The sequence below is a fragment of the Dasypus novemcinctus genome, chromosome 8 (assembly GCF_030445035.2).
Source record: "Dasypus novemcinctus isolate mDasNov1 chromosome 8, mDasNov1.1.hap2, whole genome shotgun sequence".
Taxonomy (NCBI): domain Eukaryota; kingdom Metazoa; phylum Chordata; class Mammalia; order Cingulata; family Dasypodidae; genus Dasypus; species Dasypus novemcinctus.
The window spans coordinates 129171282-129195991 of NC_080680.1; the positions used below are offsets into that span (position 1 = coordinate 129171282).

The window sequence follows — 24710 nt, forward strand, 5'->3', positions numbered from 1 at the left end:
GGTTGGGGAAGAGAGCAGGTGAACTCTGAGGATTTGTGGAAATGTGGTTGAAACTACGCACTGGGAATGTTCTTTCGGCAAATATGGCAGGGGAGGGTCCCTGGTTTAGGGTGTTGGATTTGGGGTGTGCGGGACAGAATGCACCTGGCAGGCTTCTAGGGAGTGTGCGAATGTTCATCCTGTCATCGTGTGTTTTATCAGTGGGTGGAGACCCACCTAACAAGTGGGAAGAACAGATATACCACCCACATGTAAAATGTTATTAATAGGGGAAAGGGGGAAGGGGGAGGATGTTGGGTATATGGGAATCCCCTATATTCTGTTTTCTGTAACCTAAAGCTTCTTGGAAGACAAAATGAAAAAAATAGGACACTGGGGGAATAAACAGAAGAAAATGTCACTGTGCATACAAGACAACAAAGCCTACATAAAAGACATAATGCCAAAAAAAATTTTTAAATATAAATCTCATTTTTATTATTCCAAAATTTCAAAAATATTTTATTTCTTATTTTTAGAACTATCATTATTATTTCATTTTCTTATTAGTTGTATTTGGTTATTTTGTTGGTTGCATTTTTGAAGACATTTTGGATCACAGAAGGGTTAAACTTGTGACAGGGGAGGATCATTGGTGTGGGGTGTCAGAGATGGGGGATACATGGGAGGAGGCTCACCTGGGGCACACCACTAAGGCATATAATGTGTTTAAGTGTTCACGGGGCATTGTCACAGTGGGTGGAGATTCACACAATAACTGAAAGAAGATTGAATTCCCATCCTGGGGAGTTCTGCCACATTCTCTAATGGAACAGCAAGAATTCCCCGAGTATAGGGGTAGTGACTAGTGAAGGAGGATGGTCCATTGATGGGCACTTGAAATTGATGACTGTACTTATGAACATTTACTTTTGAAATTGAAACATAGTCTAGTATTATAGAGTGCCTAAGAGTTACCTTCTGAGAGCCCCTTGTTGCCCAAATGTGCACTCTCTCTAAGTCAAACTTGACATATAACTGCATTACCTTCTCCCTAGCATGGGACAAGACTCCCAGGGATGAGCCTTCCTGGCACCAAGAGATTTCTACCAAGAACCAGCTAGCAATGCAACTGGAAAAAGGCCTTGACCAAAAGGGGGAAAAGGTAAAGACAAATGAGTTTATTTGGCTAAGAGACTTCAAATTGAGTTGGGAGGTCATCCCAGAGGTTATGCTTATGCATGTCTGAACAGGACCTCATTGACTGCCACAGTAAATATTGTCTCAAATAGCAGGGTTCCTGCGAGGTCTGGAGACATCTAGATACTATAGGCAGGGCAGACAGCTCAGGAGTTTGGTGCCCTGTCAGTGGCCCTACTTTGGAATTTATGCTCCCCAGTATGAGAGTTGGACTCAGTTGTGGTTTCCCTACACATGTCTCTTCTGCCCCTTCTATTTGAACCTATAGTTAGTACTAGAGTTGATAGGTTTATGTCCATGAGACTTAACTCTTTGGGCTGTCCATGTGCCAGCTGGGCCCTGAATTTCAACAGAGTTGATTGGACTCACTCAGGACAACTAATAAGGAGATGATAATGGACAATGACCATCCCAAGGAACAGAGAGAATGTGCAACTGCAAGCAAAACAATCCCATCCATCTGCCCCATGGGATCTAAGCACTCTCTCAATTGGCGGTGGAGCAGGCATCACCATCCCAGAAGTCTCAGGATTGGGGAATGAACAAAGAGCTAGAGTAGACTTACTAGTATTCTACTATAGACTTATTATGATTTTAGCAATGGAAGAATTGTTATCATTGATGTGGCGGCAGTGGCCACTAGTGGTTCTGAGAGGAGGAAGAGGGAAAAACAGGTCTAATATGGGGGCATTTTCAGGACTTGGGAATTGTCCCAAATGACATTGCAATAACAGATATAGGCCATTATCTATCTTGACATAATTTATAAAATTGTGTGGGAGAGAGTGTAAACTACAATGTAAACTATAATCCACACTTAGTGGCAATGCTTCAAAATGTGTTCATCAATTGTAAAAAATGTACCACTCTAATGAAGGATGTTGTTACTGTGGGAAAATGAGGGAGGGGTAGGGAGCAGGGCATATGGGAATCCCCTATTTTTTTATGTAACATTTATGTAATCTAAGTATCTTTTTTTTTTAAAAAAAAATAGTATATTAAAAAAATTGTCTTTGAGATAACTGAAAAAAAATTTTTTTTAAGGATTACCATGGGAGAAAATCATTGTGACCTAAAGCTAGGCAAAGAGTGCTTAGAGTTGACACCAAAGGCCTGACTTAATAAAGAAGAAAATTGATCAATTGGACTTCATCAAAATTAAAGACTTTTGTTCTGCAAAAGACTGTTATGAGGATGAGAAGACAGACAGAATGGGAGAAAATGTTTGTAAATCCCATGTCCAACAAATGCCTAGGCCCTAGAATATTTATTTATTTATGTATTTTTTTAAGATTTATTTTTTATTTCTTTCTCTCCCCTCCCCCCCAGTTGTCTGCTCTGTGTCCATTCACTGTGTGTCCACTTGTATTCTTGTCAGTGGCACTGGGAATCTGTGTCTTCTTTTGCGGCATCATCTTGCTGCATCAGCTCTCCGTGTATGCCGCGACACTCCTGGGCAGGCTGCACTTTTTTCACGCGGGGCGGCTCTCCTTACAGGGCACATTCTTTGAGCATGGGGCTCCCCTACACGGGGGACACCCCTGCGTGGCAAGGCACCCCTTGTGTGCGTTAGCACTGTGTGTGGGCCAGCTCACCAGCTGGGTCAGGAGGTCCTGAGTTTGAACCCTGGACCACCCATGTGGTAGGCGGATGCTCTATCAGGTGAGCCAAATCCACTTCCCCCTAGAATATTTAAAGAAGATATTCAGATAGAAAATAAGCCCATGAAAATATGTGCTACTTCATCAGCCTTTAAGAAAATGCAAACTAAAACCACAATGAGCTATCGGGCCACACCTCTCAGAAAGGCTAAAGTTAAACAATAAATTAAGATAAACCACCAACACCAAATGCTGGTGAGGGTGAAGAGAGCCTGGGCCACTCCTGCATTGCTGGCGGGCTGTGAGACATACAGCCACTCTGTAAAACAGCAGGGCAATTTCCTATAAACTAAACATGTAATTACCACTGACCCAGTAAGTAAACTCTAGAGCATTTATCCCAGAGAAATGAAAACCTAGTTCACACAAAAACCATAGAAGCTTTACTTGTAACAGCCAGAATGGGAACAACCAAAATATCCATCAGCTGAAAAATGGTTAACAAACTGTGGTATTCTATACTATGGAATACTACTCTGCGATAAAATAATAAAAAGGAATGAACTGAAATAAAAGTATGCAAACTGGAAAGGAAGAAGTAAAACAGTCTCTATTCATGGGTGACATAACCTATATATATAGAAAATACCAAAGAATCCACCAAAAAAAACCCAGAGCTAATAATTATGTTCAGCAAAGTTTCAGGGTACAAGATCAAAACACCAAAAATAAGTCTACTCCAGCAAAGAAAAATCTGAAAAGAAAATTATTTTCATTTGCTAACTGCCAAAAGCAATACACCAGAATGGTTTGGCTTTTAACAATGGGGATTTATTAGCTTAAAATTTGATAGTTTTGAGGCTGAGAAAAATACCCGAGAAAATACCTGAGAAAAATCAAGGCACCATCAGGCGGTCCTGGGCCCCTCTCACGCAGCGAGGCACGCAGCCGCACCTGCCGGTCTCCCCCTTCTCTTCCGGGTTTTGCTGCTTCAGCTTCTGCCTTCCTCTGGCTTCCTCTCTGCTCCTCTCCATGTCTGGGGTTTCCCTCTGTCTCTCTCTCCATAGTCATCCATTCATAAAGGATTGCATTACGAGGATCTGGACCGCTCTGGGTCACGCCCTCTTGAAGGGACCTAAGCGAAAGGGGCCCCTACAGCAGCTTCACACCCACAGGAGTGGATCAGCTCCAAGGACACGAAAGCAAATAGCATCCAAAACAATAAAACGCCTATTAATAAACTTAACAAAGGCTATAAAAGACTTGCACTCTGAAAACTACAAAACACCGCTGAAGCTGAAAGAAATTAGATAAGTGGCGAGACACCCCATGGTCATGGACAGACTTACTATTGTTAAGATGCAACACAACCCAAAGCAATCTACAGATTCAAAACAATCCCTATGAAAACTGAAATATCATCTTTTGTGGAAAGAAAAATCCATCCAAAAATTCATATGAAATTGCAAGAGTCCCTGAATAGCTGAATCAATCTTGAAAAAGAAGAACAAAGTTGGAGGGCTCACAATTCCTGACTTCAAAACTTACTACAAAGCTACAGTAATTTAAACACTGTAGTGCTATCATAAGGATAGACATAGAGACCAACGGAATGGACTTTAGTGTCCAGAAATAAAACCTCACATTAATGGCAAGGGTGCCAAGACCATTCATTGGGGAAAGAAGAGTCTCTCCAACAAATGGTGCTGGTACAACTGGAAACCCACATGAAAAGAACCAACTTGGATCTACCCCTTACCATATAAGAAGATAAGCTCAAAATGGACCAAGGACCTAAATTTGATAGCTCTAACTATAAACTATTAGAAGTAAACAGAGGATAGTCTTCATGACCTTCATACCAAAAGACAAAAGAAAAAATAGATACATGGGACTTCATCAAAACACAATTTTCACGCATCAAAGAACATTATCAAGAAAGTGAAAACACAACTTACAGGATGGGAGAAAATATTTGCAAATTATGTATCTGATAATGATCTAGTATGTAGAATGTATTGAGAACTCATGCAGCTAAAAAAAAAAGACAAACAACCCAATTTTTAAAATGGGCAAAAGGGGAAGTGGATGTGGCTCAAGTAGTTGGCCACCTACCTACCACACGGGAAGTCCCAGGTTCAGTTTCCAGCGCCTCCTGAATAAGACAAGACAGCGAGCTGAAGCAAGGGGCTGTCACAGCGAGCTGATGCAATGAGATGACACAATGAAGAGACATAATAAGGAAACGCAATGAGAGATACAACAAGCAGGGAGCAGAGGTGGCTCGAGCCATTAGGTGCCTCCCTTCCATACGGAGATCCCAGGTTTGGTTCCCGGTGCCTCCTAAAAAGAAGATGAGCACACAACAAACGGACACAGAGAGCAGACAGCAAGCACAAACAAGTGGGAGGGATAAATAAAAATAAACCTTTTTTTAAAAAATGGGCAAAGGATTTAAATAGACATTTTAAACTTTTTATTTTGAAACAATTTCAAACTTAGAGGAAAGTTGCAACACTTTCCTCTGGGATGTTATAGTCATAAAAAGGAACGGAGTTCTGACATGTGCTACAACGCAGATGACCCTCAAAAACACTGAGCTAAGTGAAAGAAGCCGGGCACCAAAAGGTCGGCTATTTCATGATTCCACAAATATCAAATATCCAGAATCGGCAAATTCCTAGGAATAGAAAGTAGAGTGATGGGCGCCAAGAGCTGGGAGGGTGAGGAGTAGGGCCTGACTCCTTAATGAAGATGGGGTTTTATTTTGGGGTGATGAAATGTTCTGGGACTAAATAGAGGTGCTGGCCCCACAACATTGTGAGTGTCCTAAATACCCCTGGTTTGTCCGCTTTGAAAGAGTTAATTTATGTTGGGTAAATTTCACGTCATTTATTTAAAGGACTGAACTATTGCGTGTACAACACCCTAGGTGAAAGTCGGGAACAAGGCGGAGTGATAAAGGCTAGTCCCAAAGGTTCCAGGCCGAGATTCCACTATGGAGAAGGGGCCGATGCACGGGGCGCTGCTGGCCCTGGGCAGGCGCCGTCCTGGCTGTGCTGTGGGGTGACAGCTGTGCAGGTGCTGCCACCAGGAGAGCCCAGGCCAAGAGTAACGGCAATGCTGTGCTGTTTCTTACAGCTGCTGTGAATCTACCACTAATTCAAGATAAAAAGTTTAATTAAAAATTTAAAGGCAGTTTCCATGGCAGGATTTTCTATTTTGCAGACAGCCTGAAAGTTAGAGTGGCAAAATGACCTCTAAGATGCTTCCACTCCAAAATTCAAACGTTTAAATCTAGTTAAAATAAAAATAGCAAACATCTTTGTCTTTGAGCTAAATTCTGTTCCTAAATAGACGTCCAGGGATTTGAAAGCAGCTGTGGCCTGCAGCGTCTCACCCGCGCAGGTGTGCAGGCCCCTGCTCCGGGAAGGCCCTTCTGCAGGCTGCCCAGCTGGAAGGCTTCCTGCGTTCCTGTGGCCCCCAGCCTTCATTCCCAGCTTCCCTCCCCAAGGCTGTGACCGTCATTCCTCACGTCACTGGGTGACCCAAAGCAAGAGAATGGCCTCATGACAGAGCTCCACCTGGCACTGGAATGGACTTCCAAAGGAGTGAGATTAATTCTTTATAAAATCAGTGGGCAGGATTTGAGGTTTTGGGGGTCAATTTTGGCTCAATAAAGGAAGTCATTTTTTAAATAATGTGCACCTTCCAAGGAGAGACAAGATACCACCTACAGTTTTCCTCTAAGGAAATACAAACAGCCTCCGGTGCCAGCTGTCAGAACCTGCTAGAATGCCTAGAATGAGAACTGACAGGGGTCTCCTGACCCACAGAGAGCTGGGCTCTCGGCACTGGCCAGGGAGGCCCTCCTGAGTCTGGACAGGGCTCGAGTCTTCCAGACCACTGACCCACAGCACACCCAGCGGCTGGCGACGATCAACTTACAATGCAGAACCTTGCAGAAAGGGGACAGTCTTCTCCAAACAGAAGGAAACAGATGACGAGGCACGCACCGGAATGGGCAAGACAGGCTCTCCTGCTGCAATGAAGACATGAAGATATGAGTATGTCATGACAGAGAAAGCAAAGCAAACAGAAAGTGGCTCCAGAGTTTGAGATTCAGAGTTCAAAGGAGAAGACGAAACAGGACATTTTAAATTTGCTCTTGCAGGCACCAGTGGAGGTCAGGGCCATGATGCCCCAGAGGCTGGCGCCCGTCACTAGGACCTGCGGGCAGCGCCAGGTGTGCACAGAGCAAGTTGCTTTCCAGACTGGCCTTGGAGCTTCAGACTGCGAAGGGTGCTGCTGGGGTGCGTGAGCCGCTGTCCGCTCTTCTCAAGCTTCCGCAGCGGGTACGTGTGAGAGCATGCGAGGGCTGGGGCGTCGGGCACGACCAGCACTGTGAGTCACAGCTGCGGCAGAGGGAGGCTGGCGTGTGCAGCCGGTCCCTGGACACTTGCCTCTTGGGCGCCAACCGCGTCCTCCAGCCTCACACCCACCCAGGGCAGCCTAGCTGCTCCTGCTTGTGGCAAGAGGAACAGTCCAAGCAGTTTTCCATCTGATGAAGTTAACAATTGTTCAAAAATATACACATCACGTGGCAATAGATGAACGAATGAGTGAATTACCTAGAAACATCAAGAGTGGTTCCTGAACTCCAGCGATGACGAGCAGGGGAAGTGGCAGTCCGTTTTGCCAAGGACAGAGTGCCAGGCTGGCACCTAGACAGGACACATCTGCAGGTTTCCAAGGAAACAAGGCAAGTCCACGAGGCGAAGGAAGACACGTCCTGAAATGCGGGGAAGGGAACAGTGCAGATATTATTTATGAATTCCAAAAGACATTTGATAATGTTTGTAAACAGGTCTGTTTCTCTGGGCATGATACCCTTTGATTGTATTAGATTAAGTTGAGATACCTGATTAAATTATGTTAAGATTAGGGCTTTGATTGAACCATGTCATTAGAGTGAGACTCAGCTTTGAGTTCCAGCCCCTTGGGCTGATAAAGCAGACTCTCACACGGAAGTAGCCAGAGAACATACACAGAGAATCCTGCAACCCCAGGAAGAAAGATGAGCCTGATAGTCTATAGCTGACCTTGTGAGAGAACTGAGCAGCTGAGCCCAGAAAGCAATGGGCCCCAGGGAGAGAGATGAGCCTTATGTCAGCTGAGATGAGAAGCGGGAACCACAGAGCCTTCAGAGGAAGAAGGCTGAACCCTCACAGACATCACCCACCATCTTGTGTCAACAGGTGGGAACAGACTTCGGGTGAGAAAATAACTCTCATGGTACCTGGAGCTGGACTTTTACAGCCCGTAACTGTAAGCTTCTACCCCAAATAAAAACCAGAGTTCTGGCACTTTGCATCAGCGCCCCTTTGGCTTATTAGCACTGGATCCCTTACCTGTGACAAGTCATTCCTCTCTTGCTGCTTTCAAAACCCTCTCTTTGTCTTTCGCTTTCGACAGTTTCACTCTAATGTGTTGTTGTAGTGCTCTTAGAATCTGTCCTGCTTAGAGTTCTTCAAGCTTCCTGGATGTGTCTATTCACATCTTTCATCAGATTTGAGAAGTTTTGGGCCTTTATTTCTTCCAGCACTTTTCCTGCCCTGCTCTCCCTCTCTCTTGTCCTCCTGAGACGCCAATGATGAGTATGTTCACACACTTCATGGTGTCAGTTCATTTGTCTTCATTATATTTTCTTTCTGCTCCTCACACTGAGTAATTTCAATTGTCTCGCCTTTACGTTTAATGAGGTTTTTCATTTTAATTCTGTTCTATGCATTTCTAAAATGTCTGTTTGATTCCTTTTTATAATTTCCATCCCTTTATTTTGTTCAAACATTTCCCTAATTTCCTTTACTTCTTTGTATGTGGATTTCTTTAGCTCACTAAACATATTTAAGACAACTGATTCAAAGGCTTTGACTAAATTCCAATATACTAGCTTCCTCAGGAATGGTTTGTAGTAAATCCTTTTTTTCCTGTGAATGGGGCATGCTTTCCTGCTTCTTCATGTGTCTTTTAACTTTTGGCCAAGCACTGGACATGGATTATTATCTTGCTGTAACTCTGGAGATCTCATTCTCCCACTGCTCTGGAATTGCTGGGGTTTGTTTTTGCTGTTGTCCCTGAGGGTTGGAGTTGTGTATTTGCAGCTTTTTCAAATCATTTTTGCTTCCAAGTGGGAAATAGAAAGGAGAGAGAGATGGAAAGACAGAAAGAGAGAGGAGTACTCGCTCTTTAAGCCTCCTCTGCCACTTGGCCCTCAGAGCCAGCCCCCCAACAATCAGAAGCAGTTGATCAGAAGGAGTGGTAAGCAATCCGATCTCACACCCCCAGATTTTGGGAGCCTGGGTCCTCTTAGCCCACCTTGGCCACAGGAAGCTGCAGTGGGAGTCCTGGCTGCAGCCCCCAGTGCTGCCTGCCACGCGGCAGGGGGATGGGAGCTGGCTACCACCCGGGGCGGAAATCCACCAACATTTACCCAATCTACCAGCCTCTTCCCCCAGCTCCTCCCGGGTGCCGCACAGTAGGCTTAGTTGATTCAGACAGTTCCTGCGTTTCCCTGGTTGTTCTGGTGGGGGCACGGAGCCCAAGAGCCCCCTCCTCCACCTTCTCCCTCCTGCCGGGCTTTCTCGAAGGGCCCTCACCTTCTGGCTCCAGGTCTGTCTTTTTTTTTTTTAATTCATTTTTTAAAAATATTACATTCAAAAAATATGAGGTCCCCATTCACCCCACCGCCCCCACCCCACCACTCCCCCCACAGCAACACTCTCCCCCATCATCATGACACATCCATTGCATTTGGTGAGTACATCTCTGGGCATCGCTGCACCACATGGTCAATGGTCCACATCATAGCCCACACTCTCCCACGTTCCATCCAGTGGGCCATGGGAGGATCTACAATGTCCAGTAATTGTCCCTGCAGCACCACCCAGGACAACTCCAAGTCCCGAAAATGTCTCCACATCTCATCTCTTCCTCCCATTCCCCGCACCCAGCAGCCACCATGGCCACTTTTTCCACACCAATGCCACATTTTCTCTATTACTAACCACAATAGTTCATGAATAGAATATCAGTAAGTCCACTCTAATCCTTACTGTATTCCTCCTTCCTGTGGACCTTGGATTGGTTGTGTCCATTTTACATCTATGTCAAGAGGGGCTTAGATTCCACTTCGATACTGGATGCAATCCTCCTGCTTTCAGTTGTAGGCACTCTTGGCTCCATGGTGTGGTTGACATTCTTTAACTTCATGTTAGCTGAGTGGGGTAAGTCCAATAAACCAGAGTGTAGGAGCTGAAGTCTGTTGAGGCTCAGGGCCTGGCTATCATATGGTCAGTCCAGAGATTCAGATCCCCTCGATATATCTTAAACCCCAGCACCAACTTCAATTCCAGTAAAGTAACAGGAAAGGCTTGTGAAAAGAGATCACATATGAGTCCAGCTCCATCACACAGAAACACCAACTACAAGGAAGGGCCAACTGACATGGCAGTGAACTCCATCTGCCATGACCATAGAACCTGTGGGTCTCTGTAGCCCTCAGAAGAACCAATACCTGGGGTTGTATCTACTTTATCTGTCTCTGAGACTCTGCTCAGTTGTGCATAAGGGCAATCCTTCTGACAACCTCCAGACTCTTTTTTAGAGACTCATAGCCATATAAACTCATTTGTTCTTTCCATTTCCCCCTTAATTTAGGTCAAAAAGCATTTTTAACTCCTGTTATTATATGTAGACAGGGATATTCTGCTGGTCCGCGTTGAACCTTTTATTCAAAGTCATTTTCTTTTTCTTTTTTTTTAAGATTTTATTTATTTAAAAAATCCCCCCCTCCCCGGGTTGACTGTTCTCTGTGCCTATTTGCTGCATCTTGTTTCTTTGTCCGCTTCTGTTGTCAGCGGCACGGGAAGTGTGGGCGGCGCCATTCCTGGGCAGGCTGCATTTTCTTTCGCGCTGGGTTGCTCTCCTTACGGGGTGCACTCCTTGTGCGTGGGGCTCCCCTATGCGGGGGACACCCCTGCATGGCAGGGCACTCCTTGCACGCATCAGCACTGCGCATGGGCCAGCTCCACACGGGTCAAGGAGGCCCAGGGTTTGAACCGCGGACCTCCCATGTGGTAGACGGACGCCCTAACCACTGGGCCAAGTCCATTTCCCCAAGGTCATTTTCTAATTACGTCATCAGCTGGTACTTGGTAGTGATCCCTGGGCGCCAGGGAGGCTCATCCCCGGGTGTCATGTCCCACGCTGGGGGGAAGGCAGTGCATTTACATGCTGAGTTTGGCTTTGAGACTGGCCACATTTGAGTAACACGGAGGCTGTCAGGAAGGAACTCTTAGGCACAGTGCTGCTCTAGGCCTTGTTCTTATTTCAGGTGTATAGGCTCACAAGCATAGTCATTAGTATCAGGGGCTCACTGTTGGACCCTCATTCTGGTCTTTGCAGTTGCACCCAGGGGACTGCCACTGTTCCCCTAGGGACCACGACAGAGCCTCCCCGGCCAGGAACCCAGCACCCCCCCCAGTTGTTGTTTTTAATTGTTTCCACTATGAGTATATCCAAACATTTCCATGCACCCCGGACACATGCCCTGTATAACTCCCTGTCAACCATATGTCCCCTGTCAATAACATCCCATACCAGTATTCCTCTGCTGCCATTGTTGAACCACTCCGTGATCCAAAACTTCCTGAAAAGTGAAGCCCAATATAATGCCAGGTTCCCTTAATAGTAAAATGGAATATAGCGATGAGTTTAAAAGTTAGATATAGAATACATACTGATTTGGAAAAACTCTACATCCTATCTTTTTCTTTTCTTTTTTCCTAATTATTAAGCTTCTCTTCACAAGAGCTATAGATCACAGTAATTCATATATACAATATATAGTACTCCCACATATCCAATATAAAACCTTTTCCCTTCAACAGCAATAATCTTTTAACATATTCATACCATATTTACTGAAACTGATGTACAGATATTGAGACAATAGCTTTCAAACAAGGTGACATTTGTGTTTACATTGTGGTTTATACTTTAGGCTATACAATTTTCTAAATTTTTAGTTATCCTATGTTTTACATTATGATTTACATTATTAGTCTGTCGGCGCCTACATATTTTTGGTGTAATATTACATGTTTTATATCCATCCTTGCATACTCTTGTGAAATACTTCTATTGCCCTCACAGTTACGTTGGTTCCATCTATTCAATATCTATTTCCCCCTCCCCTTGGGGCCCACAGTGACAGTCAATCTTCATTTCTTGAGGAGCCATGGTCAGAGATACTTGCAACAGTGTTGAAGGCTTGACTTGCTCAACTGCCCTAATGCCCTGGGAGCCACCATTTCTCTTGAGAGATACAGTTCCCTCTCTTTGATGGCATTAGTCCTCCCCAGGATGTGGGTCTACCTTCACTCTCATTATATGGGTCTCTACCCAATGGTGTAACCCACTCTGGGAAAATGAGCATTCACATATTGCCTAACCAGGTCTGTCTTGATCTTTCCCAGGCCCTGCCCTGCAGTCAGCCGCATCTCCAGCGAGCACTGGCGCCCGTCAGGGGGAAGTGGGGTGAGGCGCTCCGACAGGCCAAAGCGGCGGGGGCGGACGCAGACCGCGCACATTTCTTGTTTTGTCCACAGAGGAGCCCGGCGCCTTCCCCTACTTTGGCGACAGCACAGCCCCAAGTTCCACGCCCGGGAGCAGCGGGGGACCTGCCACGCCTCGCCCGCTCCCTCCACGCGGCACGGAGGGGGCCGGCCCATCCCGGAGGCGCAGGGGAGCCGCCTGCCCGGGCCGGGGGTGCCGGGGCACAGCAGAGGCTCCGCTCCGCGGCCACGTCCCTCCGTGGGTGCGCGGAGGCGCGGCCTCGGCCTGGCACGCGCACGCCCGGCGGACGCCGGCACCCCCATCCCAGGGACCCCACTGCCTTTGTCCTCCCCGAGTGGTCGCGGCCCGAGGAGTTGCTCGCCGACCTCCAGCGGCGAGGAGACCGGCATCCCCTACGCCGGTGCCCTCAGGCGGGAGGACCGCGGCCGCAGGGCCCCAGGCACTCCGCTCAGCCCCCGTCCCCGACCAGCCCCTTCCCGGAGGGGAGCGCCCCGGCAGCCCAGGGCCCGGGGCTGGGACGCAGGACGCCCGGCGCCGCTCCAGCCCGCCCGCAGGCGGGTCCCGCTGACTGGGGCTCCGAGGCCGCGGCCCGGCGGGGGCTCGGCGGGGGCGGGCGCGGCCTCAAGGCCCTCGAGCAGCGGCCTCTGGGCAGGAGGCCGAGCCCCTCCGCTGCCACCTCGCAAGGAAAGGGTCAAGCTTAGTCTCCCCGAGAAGGGGAGGCGAGCCCGCCGCCCTTGGAGGGGGAGGGAAGGGGTGCGAGCGGCTTTGGCGCCAAGAATCTGAAAAGTGGCGCCAAAGCGAGGGCGGCCAATGGCAAGAAGGGAGGCGGGGCCAAAGCAAGGGCGGCCAATGGTGAGAAGGGAGGCGGGGCCAATGGTGATAAAGGAGGTGGGGCCAAAGCGAGGGGGCCAATGGAGAGAAGGGAGGTGGGGCCAAAGCGAGGGGCAGAGCCAATGGTGAGAAGGGAGGCGGGGCCAAAGCGAGGGCGGCCAATGGCGAGAAGGGAGGTGGGGCCAAAGCGAGGGCGGGGCCAATGGTGAGGTGGGAGGCGGGGCCAAAGAGAGGGCGGGGCCAATGGTGAGAAAGGGGCGGGGCCAAAGCGAGGGCAGCCAATGATGAGAAGCAGCACCGAATTTGAACAGCGCTACCGGGAGTGACAGCGGCGCTGAGGCCCGGGAGCTGCGACTCAGAGCAGGAACCGTAAGTTAGACGTCTAGGATAGGCTGTAACCCCTGAAGTACCCAATCAGTGGGGAAGAGGGGAGGGATGTGTGTTAGGCTTAGGGTGTAAATGTCACTGCTTCTTGCTGTTTGGCGTGCCAGCCATGTTACCCAGGTCGGCCAGCCCTTCTTGCAAGATGGGATCCACTTCGGCTTAAACCCTTCAAGATAGTCTAAGTGTAACTTTTCCAAACCTAGGACCCAGAAACCAGTTTCTGATGAAAACCTGCAAAATGAAGCCCATCACCTTTAGGAAGATGCAGCCTTTAGGCATCTGGCCCTTGCTATTTTCATGGCCCAGTATCCTTTCAGTGAAATCCTATAACCTCGAAATTCTAATTAAGTTTATTTCTTCCATCTTGTTAGCCATATAGGGATTTAATTCAGTTTCCCCCAGTGTAGCAGTTTGATATAGTTAGGAACTCCAAAAATAGATGTTGGGTTATGTTTGTAATCTGATGTGTACCTGGGCATGATTAAGTTACGATTAGGGCTTTGATTGTGCCGGGTCAGTAGGGTGTTGAGTCCCCGCCCCTTGGTGGGTGGGGACTCACAGATAAAAGGCATGGCAAAGGACAGGGTTGGAGCCTTTTGATGCTGGAAGGCTTTTGATGTTGGAGTTTGATGCTGGAGTCTTGAGCTGGAGCCCCAGGAAGTCACACAGAGGAAAGAGAAGCCAGCCCCAGGAAGAGAGGACCTGAGCCAGGAGAAGAACACAGAGGAATAGAGACGGCTCCTTAGACATGGCAGAAATCCCAGGGAGAGAGACAGAGCTGTTCACCTGGTAGTCTACAGCTGGCCTTGTGGAGAGAGGCAAAGACTAGAGAGCCTCATAGTCTACAGCTGACCTTGTGGAGGAAACAGAGGAGCTGAGCCCAGAGGAGCCCAGGAAGCCTGAGCCCTGGCAGACGTCGGCAGCCATCTTGCTCCAACATGTGAAAATAGACTTTGGAGAGGGAAGTAACTTATGCTTTATGACCTGGTATCTGTAAGCTCCTACCCCAAATAAATATCCTTTATAAAAGCCAACAGGGAAACGGACTTTGGCCCAGTGGTTAGGGCGTCCGTCTACCATATGGGAGGTCCGTGGTTCAAACCCCGGGCCTCCTTGACCCGTGTGGAGCTGGCCATGAGCAGTGCTGATGCGCGCAAGGAGTGCCGTCCCATGCAAGGGTGTCCCCTGCATGGGGGAGCCCCACGCGCAAGGAGTGCGCCCGTGAGGAGAGCCGCCCAGCGTGAAAAGAAAGTGCAGCCTGCCCAGGAATGGCGCCGCCCACACTTCCGTGCCGCTGACGACAACAGAAGCGGACAAAGAAACAAGACGCAGCAAATAGACACCAAGAACAGACAACCGGGGAGGGGGGTGGGAAATTAAATAAATAAATAAATCTTTAAAAATAAAATAAAATAAAAGCCAACAGACTTCTAGTATTTTGCACCAGCACCCCTTTGGCTGACTAATATACCCAGGGTGCCATAGTCACTTCCTCTAACCATGATAGAATAGCAGGAAGGCTTTACATCCTGTCAGGTAAGGCCTACTGCCCCTAAACAGCAGGAAGCAGTTACAAAAGAGTGACCATCATCCTCCAGCACCCCTTTAAGAATGAAGGTGCAAATTCTCAAGGGGAGATAGAGGCATTAGAGGGGCTCAAACAGGCATTGGTGCAAGCTCCTGTTCTGGTCCTCTTTTGCCTTGAGAAACCTTTCCACCTCTTTGTTACGGTAGATAGAGGAACAGCATTGGGGTTCTGACCCAAATCTGGGGAGGTCAAAGGAGACCTGCAGCCTTCCTTTCCAAGATTGTGGATCCTGTCTCCAGGGGATGGTGGGTTGCGTTCAAGCTGTGGTGGCAACTGCTTTCCTGGTGGAAGAGGGCCGGAAGCTGACTTTCAGGGGAGCCTTAGTTGTTAGCACCCCTCATCAGGTCAGCACTATTCTGTCTCAGAAAGCGGGAGGTGGCTGACTGACTCCTGAATTCTGAAGTATGACGTTACCCTAACAGGAAAAATGACTTGGTATTGACAACAGACCACAGCCTAAACCCGGCCTCCTTCCTCTGGAAGGGACCTGACCAGATGGAGCCTCCTGAGCATGATGGTTTAGACCTGATGATCAGACCCGAGTCCAGTCTGGCCTAGGGGATCATCCCCTGCATTCAGGGGAAAAACTGTCCATAGACAGGTCCTCCAGGGTCCTAGAAGGAAGGGGCACAATGGCTATGCAATTGTAGATGGACCAACTTGTGAGGTAAAAGAAGCTGGCCAATTGCCCAATGACTGGTCAGCTCAATCTTGCACACTGTATGCATTAAATCAAGCCCTCAAATTATTAGAGGAAAAGGATGGTATAGTCTACATGAACTCTAAGTATGACTTTGGGGTAGTCCACACTTTTGGGAAAATTTGGGAAGAAGGGGGCTTGATTAAAAGCAAAGGAAAAGGGTTGGTCCATGGGGAATTAATAAAACAAGTATTGGCCAATCTTCTTTTAACCAGTGAAGTATCAGTGGTGCATGTCAATGGACATCAGAAAGGTCATACGTTTGAAGCAAAGGGCAATAGGTTAGCAGATGAAGAGGCTGGGGAAGCCTCCCTGAGTTGCCCTTTGAAGTTGAGGATCCTGATATGCCCCATTCCCGAAGAGTTCAGGATCCACACATTCTCTGAAAAGGAGGTAAAAGAGCTGGAGCAGTTAGGAGCAACCCTAGATGATCAAGGGAGGTGGCTCCTCCTGGATGGCAGATAAATGTTGAATAAACAAGTGATGAGAGAGGCATCAGCAGTCTTACACCAAGGGAGTCATGGGGGGTACAGGCCAGGTGCTGTCTGCTTCTTAAGTATTTTGAATGTGTGGGCCTTTAAACTGTAGCTAAACAAATAAGTAAACAATGTATAACTTGCCAAAATGGTAATAAGAAAGTCTTAAGAAAGCAAGAACAATGGGGAAGCAAGAAGGACTTCAGGCCATTCCAGAGCATTCAGGTTGATTACACTTAAATGCCCCCAGTGGGTCGGCTAAAGTATGTTCTGGTTATTGTAGATCATGTGACAGGATGGATGGACATATCCTCTGGCCTCATAGAGCTACAGCATCAGGAACTTCTAAAATTATCCTCAAACAAATTTTCCTCGTTATGGGTTAGTGGACAATATAGATGCAGACAATGGTAGCCACTTTACCTCCTGTGTACTCCAGAATATTATGCAAAGCCTGGATGTCACATGGAACTTCCATACACCTTAGCACCTGCCGTCTTCAGGGAGAGTAGAAAGAATGAATCAGACTTTAAAGAAGCATCTTTCTAAGTTGGTCTTAGAAACAAAGTTACCCTGGATTAAGTGCTTACCCATACCCTAGGAAATAATTGGGAATCACTCCTTATGAAATGCTTTCTGGCTTGCCTTTTCCTAGGAGGACTGGAGACCTCCCTTCCTTAGAGTCAAAGGATCTCTTCCTTAAGAATTATATACTGGCTTTGTCTTCTACTTGGTCATCCCTCAGGCATCGTGGTTTGCTGGCCTCTCAAATTCACTGTCCATCAATACCGGCCTGACAGTTGGGTCCTAATCAAGTCATGGAAGGAGTCCAAACTTCAGCCACCTGGGAAGGACCCTGTCAAGTTTTGTTGACAACTGAGCCTGAAGACCAGACAGCAGAAAGAGGCTGGACTCACTACTCTCGAGTAGAAGGACCAGTGCCCGACCTGGGTGATAAGTACCCAACACCATCCGAGTCCTGGGAAATAACTCCAACCTCGGATCCCTTAAGGATCACTCTGAGAAGGCAGTAGTTGGGAGGACGTATAGGAAAGGGGGAGGGACTGCCCGGACTCTGTATCAGTGAACTTTGCGGGAAGACATCCCTCCAGGCTGTTATCTATATCCACCTTGTCTAGTGCCTTAAAAGACTAGCAGATGAAGGATTTAATGTTTCTGAAAATGAGAATAATTATACTGAATATGATGTTTCATAAGGTCACAACAAGCCCCGTTTTAAATTGATAGTAAATGTAACCGAAGGCCTCAAGTCCCAGACTGTGCAGTCTAAAGCCTGCCAAGTGATAAGGTGCGGAGATTTAGGGCAGCAGTGATGTCTGAGTTGGCAAAATAAATATCTATGCCCAGAGTCACCGAGAAGGTATCTCAACCTCCCCCATCTCAATTGGAGCTTTATGTGGTGGGCTGAGTATAAGGGGTGGACCACTGGGAAAGAGGAGGCCAAGATAGCCTTTTATAAGGTAATACCCCACCAGACTGCAAAAGCCTCCAGTGTAACCAATTGGTAATAACCATTAGAAAGGCAGAGAAATTCAGCAAAAACAATTGTTATTCTTCCCAACAGAGTCTACAGGATGGGGGTGGACGTTACAGGTAAAGACCCTCTGGGGAGGTTCCGTACTCGAGTCCTTCCTCCCCCTGTGGATGTGATGTCAACAACGTCCCCTCCAGCTCACCCTTCAGAGATGCCAAGGGAAAACCCACCAAAGGCCAGTTCCCCGATGCAGAATGACCCCAAAGCAGTCAGGATACTGAAGGCAGAGGATTTAAAGAAGACCACAGAGATAGACAGGATATGGGGACACAAATGCCTGGGTAGAATAGGTCAAATACACAGTCCAGGACAAAAGCAACTTTTACTCTTATGCAACAGGCTGGCGCACTGCTCATATCTTGCTCTTTCCAGTGGGTATGGAAGAGCATGAAAGGGAGTTTAAGTGCATGGTGCTTCTCTTCCAGAATGCTACTCCTGGTGAAATTTGCAGTGCAGTGTCCTCTCTCTTTCCTATTGTCAAAAGGGAAACATCAAAGCCATACCAGCTTCCTGCCTTGGTCAAGGAAGTCACTCTGCCTCTCTGGATGGGAAAGGGGATCCAGGACCTTGGGACCATGGCCCTGTGTGCACAAGTATGGAACGTGAGTGAGGATAGTATGGGCAATTTCTCCAGTTTGGTCATACCTCAAGCAGACCTTCGGTGGTACTGTGGAAGGAGCATCCTCTAACCAGTGTTACCTGAGAAGTGGGGAGGAACCTGTGCTCTGGTTCAATTGGCCATCCCATTTACCCTGGCATTTGAAAAAGAGGAAGAAACACAAAACCAGGGAAAGAGAAAGAAAAGAAGTTTACCTGGTTCCTTGATGACTGAGTTTATCTAGATAGTAGAGGAGCTCCCTGAGGAGTCCCAGATGAATTTAAAGCTAGAAATCAGGGAAACGGACTTTGGCCCAGTGGTTAGGGCGTCCGTCTACCATATGGGAGGTCTGCGGTTCAAACCCCGGGCCTCCTTGACCCGTGTGGAGCTGGCCATGCGCAGTGCTGATGCGCGCAAGGAGTGCCGTGCCACGCAAGGGTGTCCCCCGCGTGGGGGAGCCCCATGCGCAAGGAGTGCGCCCGTAAGGAGAGCCGCCCAGCGTGAAAAGAAGGTGCAGCCTGCCCAGGAATGGCGCCGCCCATACTTCCCGTGCCGCTGATGACAACAGAAGCGGACAAAGAAACAAGACGCAGCAAATAGACACCAAGAACAGACAACCGGGGGGGGGGGGGGGGAATTAAAAATAAATAAATAAAATCATCTTAAAAAAAAAAAATAAAGCTAGAAATCAGGTAGCTGCAGGATTTGAGTCATTCGTGTACTGGTGGGTCATCATTAACAAAAATGTGGATTGGATTAACTATATATATTATAATCAACAAAGATTTATTAATTACACTAGGGATGCAGGTAAGGGAATAGCAGAACAGCTGGATGCTACTAGCTGAATGGCCTGGGAAAACAGGATAGCCCTAAACATGATGCTGGCAGGAAAAGGAGGCGTCTGTGTTATGGTTGGAGGTAGTTGCTGTACCTTCATCCCCAGTAATACAGCCCCACCTGGAACTATCACCAAGGCCTTGCAAGGCTTAACAGCCTTACTTGAAGAGTTAGCAAAAAATTCTGGCATTGACAACCCACTCACGGGACGGTTAGAGCTGGTCTGGAAGTGGGAAGGATGGCCCTGTCTGTCCTGACCTCCTTATCAGCATGGCTGGGGTACTCACAGCAGGTGGATGCTGCATCATCCTGTGTGCCCGAGGGTCAGCTCAGAAACTCATCGAAACAGCCCTAACCAAACAGATGCCCTCACAGCACAAGCAAAACTCCTTGTACCCCCTTAAAGAGGAGGATCTCTATGATGAAGAATGTGATGGACTCTTAGCAGGTTTGAGAAACTGAAGAGTGAAAACTAAGAGTCTAAAAGAAAGAGGGGGGATTTGTAGGAAAGGGTTATTTAATTTTCACAATTCTGCCATTCTGCCATTAGAGAAGGGAGGGAAAAGGGTTCTAGAGGCTTTAGAGCCAAGAATTTGAAAAGTAGCGCCAAAGCGAGGGCGGGGCCAAAGTGAGGGCGTGGCCAAAGCAGGGCGGGGCCAGTGATGAGAAGCAGGGGCGGGGCCAAAGCAGGGCGGGGCCAGTGATGAGAAGCAGGGGCGGGGCCAGAGCAGGGCGGGGCCAGTGATGAGAAGCAGGGGCGGGGCCAGAGCAGGGCGGGGCCAGTGATGAGAAGCAGGGGCGGGGCCAGAGCAGGGCGGGGGCCAGTGATGAGAAGCAGGGGCGGGGCCAAAGCAGGGCGGGGCCAGTGATGAGAAGCAGGGGCGGGTCCAGAGCAGGGCGGGGCCAGAGCAGGGCGGGGCCAGAGCAGGGCGGGGCCAGTGATGAGAAGCAGGGGCGGGGCCAGAGCAGGGCGGGGCCAGTGATGAGAAGCAGGGCGGGGCCAGAGCAGGGCGGGGCCAGTGATGAGAAGCAGGGGCGGGTCCAGAGCAGGGAGGGGCCAGAGCAGGGCGGGGCCAGTGATGAGAAGCAGGGGCGGGGCCAGAGCAGGGCGGGGCCAGTGATGAGAAGCAGGGCGGGGCCAGAGCAGGGCGGGGCCAGAGCAGGGCGGCGCCAATAGTGCGAGCAGCGGCAGGAGTGACAGCGGCCTGGGCCGCTGCAATGTGGGGCACCGGAGGGCGTGGAAGCGGAGGCTCGGGGCGGAACCGCTTCTGTCTGCTTCTGTCTGGGTAGGCCGCAAGCCCCGAAGACCCAGTCAGCGGGGAAGGGGGAGGGGCCTGTGCAGCAGGATTAGGGTATAAATGTTGCTACCTGCTGTTTGGAGCCGGGGCCATTTTATCCAGGTCGTGCACCTGTCCTTGTAAGATCGTTAGTAAAATTCCTTTCTCCTCCACAGTCGGGCCAGTTTTTGTTCTCTTACAGGTCAGCTTCCTTCCTAACAACCCGCCCAGGGGGAAAGCGTCCTGGGCGCAGCCTCAGGCCACAGGGAGCCCGGGCCACGCAGCCCATTTCCGAGCCTGACCTCTCAGCCACCCGCCAGCACAGGGCCCAGGAAAGGAGGGGACGCGAGGGTGCCATGCTCCCCTCCACCGGGGGCTGCTCCCTGCCCCCGCGCCTCCAAGCCAGCGCACAGCTCGAGGGGCGAGGCGGGCCTGACCCTCGCCCTTCCCCAGCTGCAAACAGGGGCAAGCTGCCAAGCACAGGGGACAGCAGAGGGGCCGCAGCACGAGCAGTCGGAGCCTGCGCCCACGGGTCACTGGCCTGCAGTGGGTGCGCTCTGGGTCTCGTCCACGGGATACGCGCCACTTGGCAGCACCTCACCCCAGTTGGCCAATCCCCCGGCGCCCCTCACCGCCCAGCATCCCGACCCCTCCAGCAGGCGCTGCCTCAGCTCCTCCTGCACGCACCGGCTCAGCGTCCCCTCACTGGGGCCTCCTGACCCCCCACGTTGACCTCTGTCGGGAAGGCCTGGGAGCAGCTGCCTGCACTGTGCCCGGAAGACTTCCTGCCACGAGAGCGCGACCCCTCCCCAGCGCCACCCCTGCCGGGCCTTGACCCTCGGCCTTCACCGTGCGCTTTAGGGAGCCAAGAGCTTCCCAGAAGGACTCCCTGCCACGAGACACGCCGTGACACGGAGGAGCCCGGAGGCGCGAGACCTCCCCGCGGGCCCCGCGCCCCGGAACCAGCTCGCTGCAGGGTGGACAGTTACGAGCCAGAGGCCAGGCCCCTCCGAGGCCTGCTGGGCGGAGCGACGACCTTCTAGAAGCACCGGAGGGCACGGGGCGCGGGCGCGGGCAGCAGAGCAGGAGCAGGGCCCCGGGGCCGGGACGCCGCCGGGCGAGGCCCGCGGGCCCTGGGAGCCCGAGACCGGCCAGGCGGGGAGGCCCTGCGGCGCCCTCGGGGGCTCTGAGCAGAGGGCTGTGGGGAACGGCCGAAGCAGGTGCGGGGAGATCGCGGAGACCCCAGAGCCGCGGCGGCCGCCAGCGCGGGCGGAGGGGAGCGGGACGAGGGGCGCTCGGCTGCGGCCTCGCCGAGGCGCGGGGCGGGGGCTGGGGCGGCCGGGGCACCCCGCGGGGCGGGGAGAAAGGGAGGGGTGCGCTGGCGCAGGTGAGCGGGTGTGGCGGGATCCTGCTTTTTCCTGCTTTTTAGCATGGAAAGTAGTAAAGTTGACAGAACAGAGAGTACGACGGACATTCACATGCTGTTTCAAAGGAGACGGCAGCGAGCAGGCGTGGGCAGCGGCCGGCCTGGGCGGTGGGGGCGGGGCCTGGGCGGGGCCAGGGCGTGGCTTGGGTGGCAGGGGCGGGACCAGGGCCTGGGGAGGGCGGGGCTTGTGTGGCGGGGGCGTGGCGAGGGCCAGGACCTGGGCGTGGCTTGGGTGGCAGGGGCGGGGCCAGGGCCTGGGCGTGGGGGAGGGCGGGGCTTGTGTGGCGGGGGCGTGGCCTGGGCGTGGCAAGGGCGGGGCCCAGGACCTGGGCGTGGCTTGGATGGCAGGGGCGGGGCCGGGGCCTGGGCGTAGGGGCGGGGCCTGGGCGTGGGGAGGGCGGGGCTTGGGTGGCGGGGCGGGGCCAGGGCGCTTCCCCAGGTAGGGGACAGCAGGCAGAGGGGCTGCAGCGCGCCCTGAGCAGCCTGGCCACGCGTCCAGCAAGGTGAGGGCGCCGGCGGCCTGGACAAGCCCCTGGGTAGAGCGGGGCGGGGGCAAAGGCCGCCTGGAGCAGGTGTAGGGAGGAATGCGAGGTGCAGCGGCCGCTGTGGACAGCAGGCTGGCGGGCCTCAAAGAGGGAGACGTGGAACTGCCCGGCGACCCAGCCATTCCCCTCCTGGGCAACCCCCAGGCCACGAAGCGCAGCCCACCCTGAAGCCTGCCGGGTTCGCAGCGGCGTCATGACAGCAGCGAGCGGGGAGGAGAAGCCAGCCTCAAAAGACGGCGCTGCAGGCTCCTCACCTGCGAGCTGTCCCAGAGACGCAAATTCACGGAGACGGAAGAGTAGTGGTGCCGAGGGAATCGGGAGGCACCAAGGGGGACGAGTTTCCTTTCGGAGTGGTGCTTGCACAACATAGTGAATATACCAAAAAAAACACGAAAAGTGAAGGTCATGGCTGTGGACCAACGGGGCACTGCGCAACGCAGAAGCCCTGGGGACACTGAGTGCAGGCCAGTCTGTCAAAGAGGTTGGCGGCCAAGGGCAGCAAAGAAATGGATGCGAGGCCAAGGACAGTTTTTATTTGATTTTTAAGATGGGAGAACAACAGTGTATTTACATATTGGTGGATTAGTTCTAGAAAGAGGAAAATGAGGCCGTGGAGTGGGGCACGGTACTCTGGGGGAGAGAGGTGGAGGCAAGAGGGGCCTGTGCTCAGGGGCCCAAGCCCCTGAAGGGGGAAAGACAGATTTGTGGGTGGAGATGCCCCTCAGGGGAGCAGGAAGCCAGGCCTGGGGCTGAGGTGTGGGGAGAGAGAAGGAAAAATGGCATCTGGCCCTTGGGGTTTGCTTTTTTCAAGAGACAAAATTTAATAAATGCATGTGGTTTTATATAGATAACGCAGCATCACACCATGTGGGGTATTTGCTCTTAGTTCACATATTCAGATATGCCTGAAACATTTCTTAAGGCTACAAAACAGAACATAGGAAAATAAACAAGAGCATACTAAATACTTCAAGGGATATGATAAAGAAATATACAGTACTATTTTCCTTTCAAAACTTCAAAAGATGTGTGTACACAGGCGTTTTTCTTTACAAGTAATATCACAAAGGATCACGTCTTCACATACTTTTTAAGCATGTTTGTGCTCACTGTAAAACAACCTACCATTCATAATTTTTTTCTAGCTCTGTAATTTTTGATTCATTCAGGTAAATTCTAGAATTTTCTAAAACTTGTATTTCAAGTGAAAAAAAAAAATCTCTTAAAAAAAATTCCATCGAGTGGGAGAGGAAATAAATGGCTGAGGCTAGTAGCAAAACAGGAGCTTAGAAACGGACACGCGGCAGCGCCGAGGGCCCAGAACGCCGGCCAGGTCGGTGCTGCGGGCTCCCGCCCGCCTCCTCGCCTGCCGGGGGTGTGCGCGGGCAGGGGGTGGCTGGGCCCGGGGTCTTCAGCGGTCATTTGCGGGGAACGGAGCCGCGGAGGGGTGAGGGGATTGCTCGCGGCTCCAGAGGCGCGGGTGGGGGCCGCGGGCAAAGCTGGGGAGAGGGACGCGGGGAGCGGCTCCAGGACGAGGCCCCGGAAGGACCGGGAGGCGCAGGCGGCGCAGCGCGGGGGCCAGGCCGCGGGGGCCAGGCCGCGGGGGCCAGGCCGCGGGGACCAGGCCGCGGGGGCCAGGCCGCGGGGGCCAGGCCGCGGGGCGGGCGCCCCTCACTCCGGCCCGCGCACCGGAGGGCTCCCAGGCGGCCTCCCGACCCCGGCCTCAGTTTCCCCACCTGGACAGAGGGCCGGACTCCCTGGCCCCTGGGTCGCTCCAGCTCTGTCCGTCCCCGCGCTGACCCCGCACGGCGGGCCCGGCCGGCATCTGCACCCACCTGTCCTTCGAGCAGCGGCGACCGCGGAGCACAGGGCCCGCCCTCCTTCACCTCTCACGGGAAACCAAGGGCCTCCTCCCTCGCTGAGGGCCAGCACGTCCCCCGGGGAGGACCGGACGCGGACGCACGCCCCGCCCACACCCTCACCTGGCGCGGGGCGGGCCGCCGCACGCAGTCCACGTCCGGAACCTTTCCCTGCCGCGGCAGCGGCGTCGAGGAGCAGGCCGGACGGCTTT

General features: G+C 51.3%; 1 long non-coding RNA gene across 6 annotated transcripts; it reads right to left on the bottom strand.

Moving 5' to 3' along the window:
- Positions 1 to 452: 452 nt before the first annotated feature.
- LOC131279386 (uncharacterized) lies at positions 453 to 24685 on the bottom strand. Of its 6 annotated transcripts, none has more exons than XR_011649538.1 (6): positions 24475 to 24685; positions 7412 to 7572; positions 6729 to 6822; positions 4900 to 4935; positions 3667 to 3932; positions 453 to 2862 (listed from the first exon to the last, which is right to left on the bottom strand). It is a non-coding gene; the product is annotated as an uncharacterized lncRNA (long non-coding RNA). The 6 variants fall into 6 exon arrangements; XR_011649535.1 differs by having other exon boundaries at positions 3667 to 4634; XR_011649539.1 differs by having other exon boundaries at positions 3667 to 3915; positions 4900 to 5123; positions 24475 to 24674.
- Between the last annotated feature and the right edge of the window lie 25 nt (positions 24686 to 24710).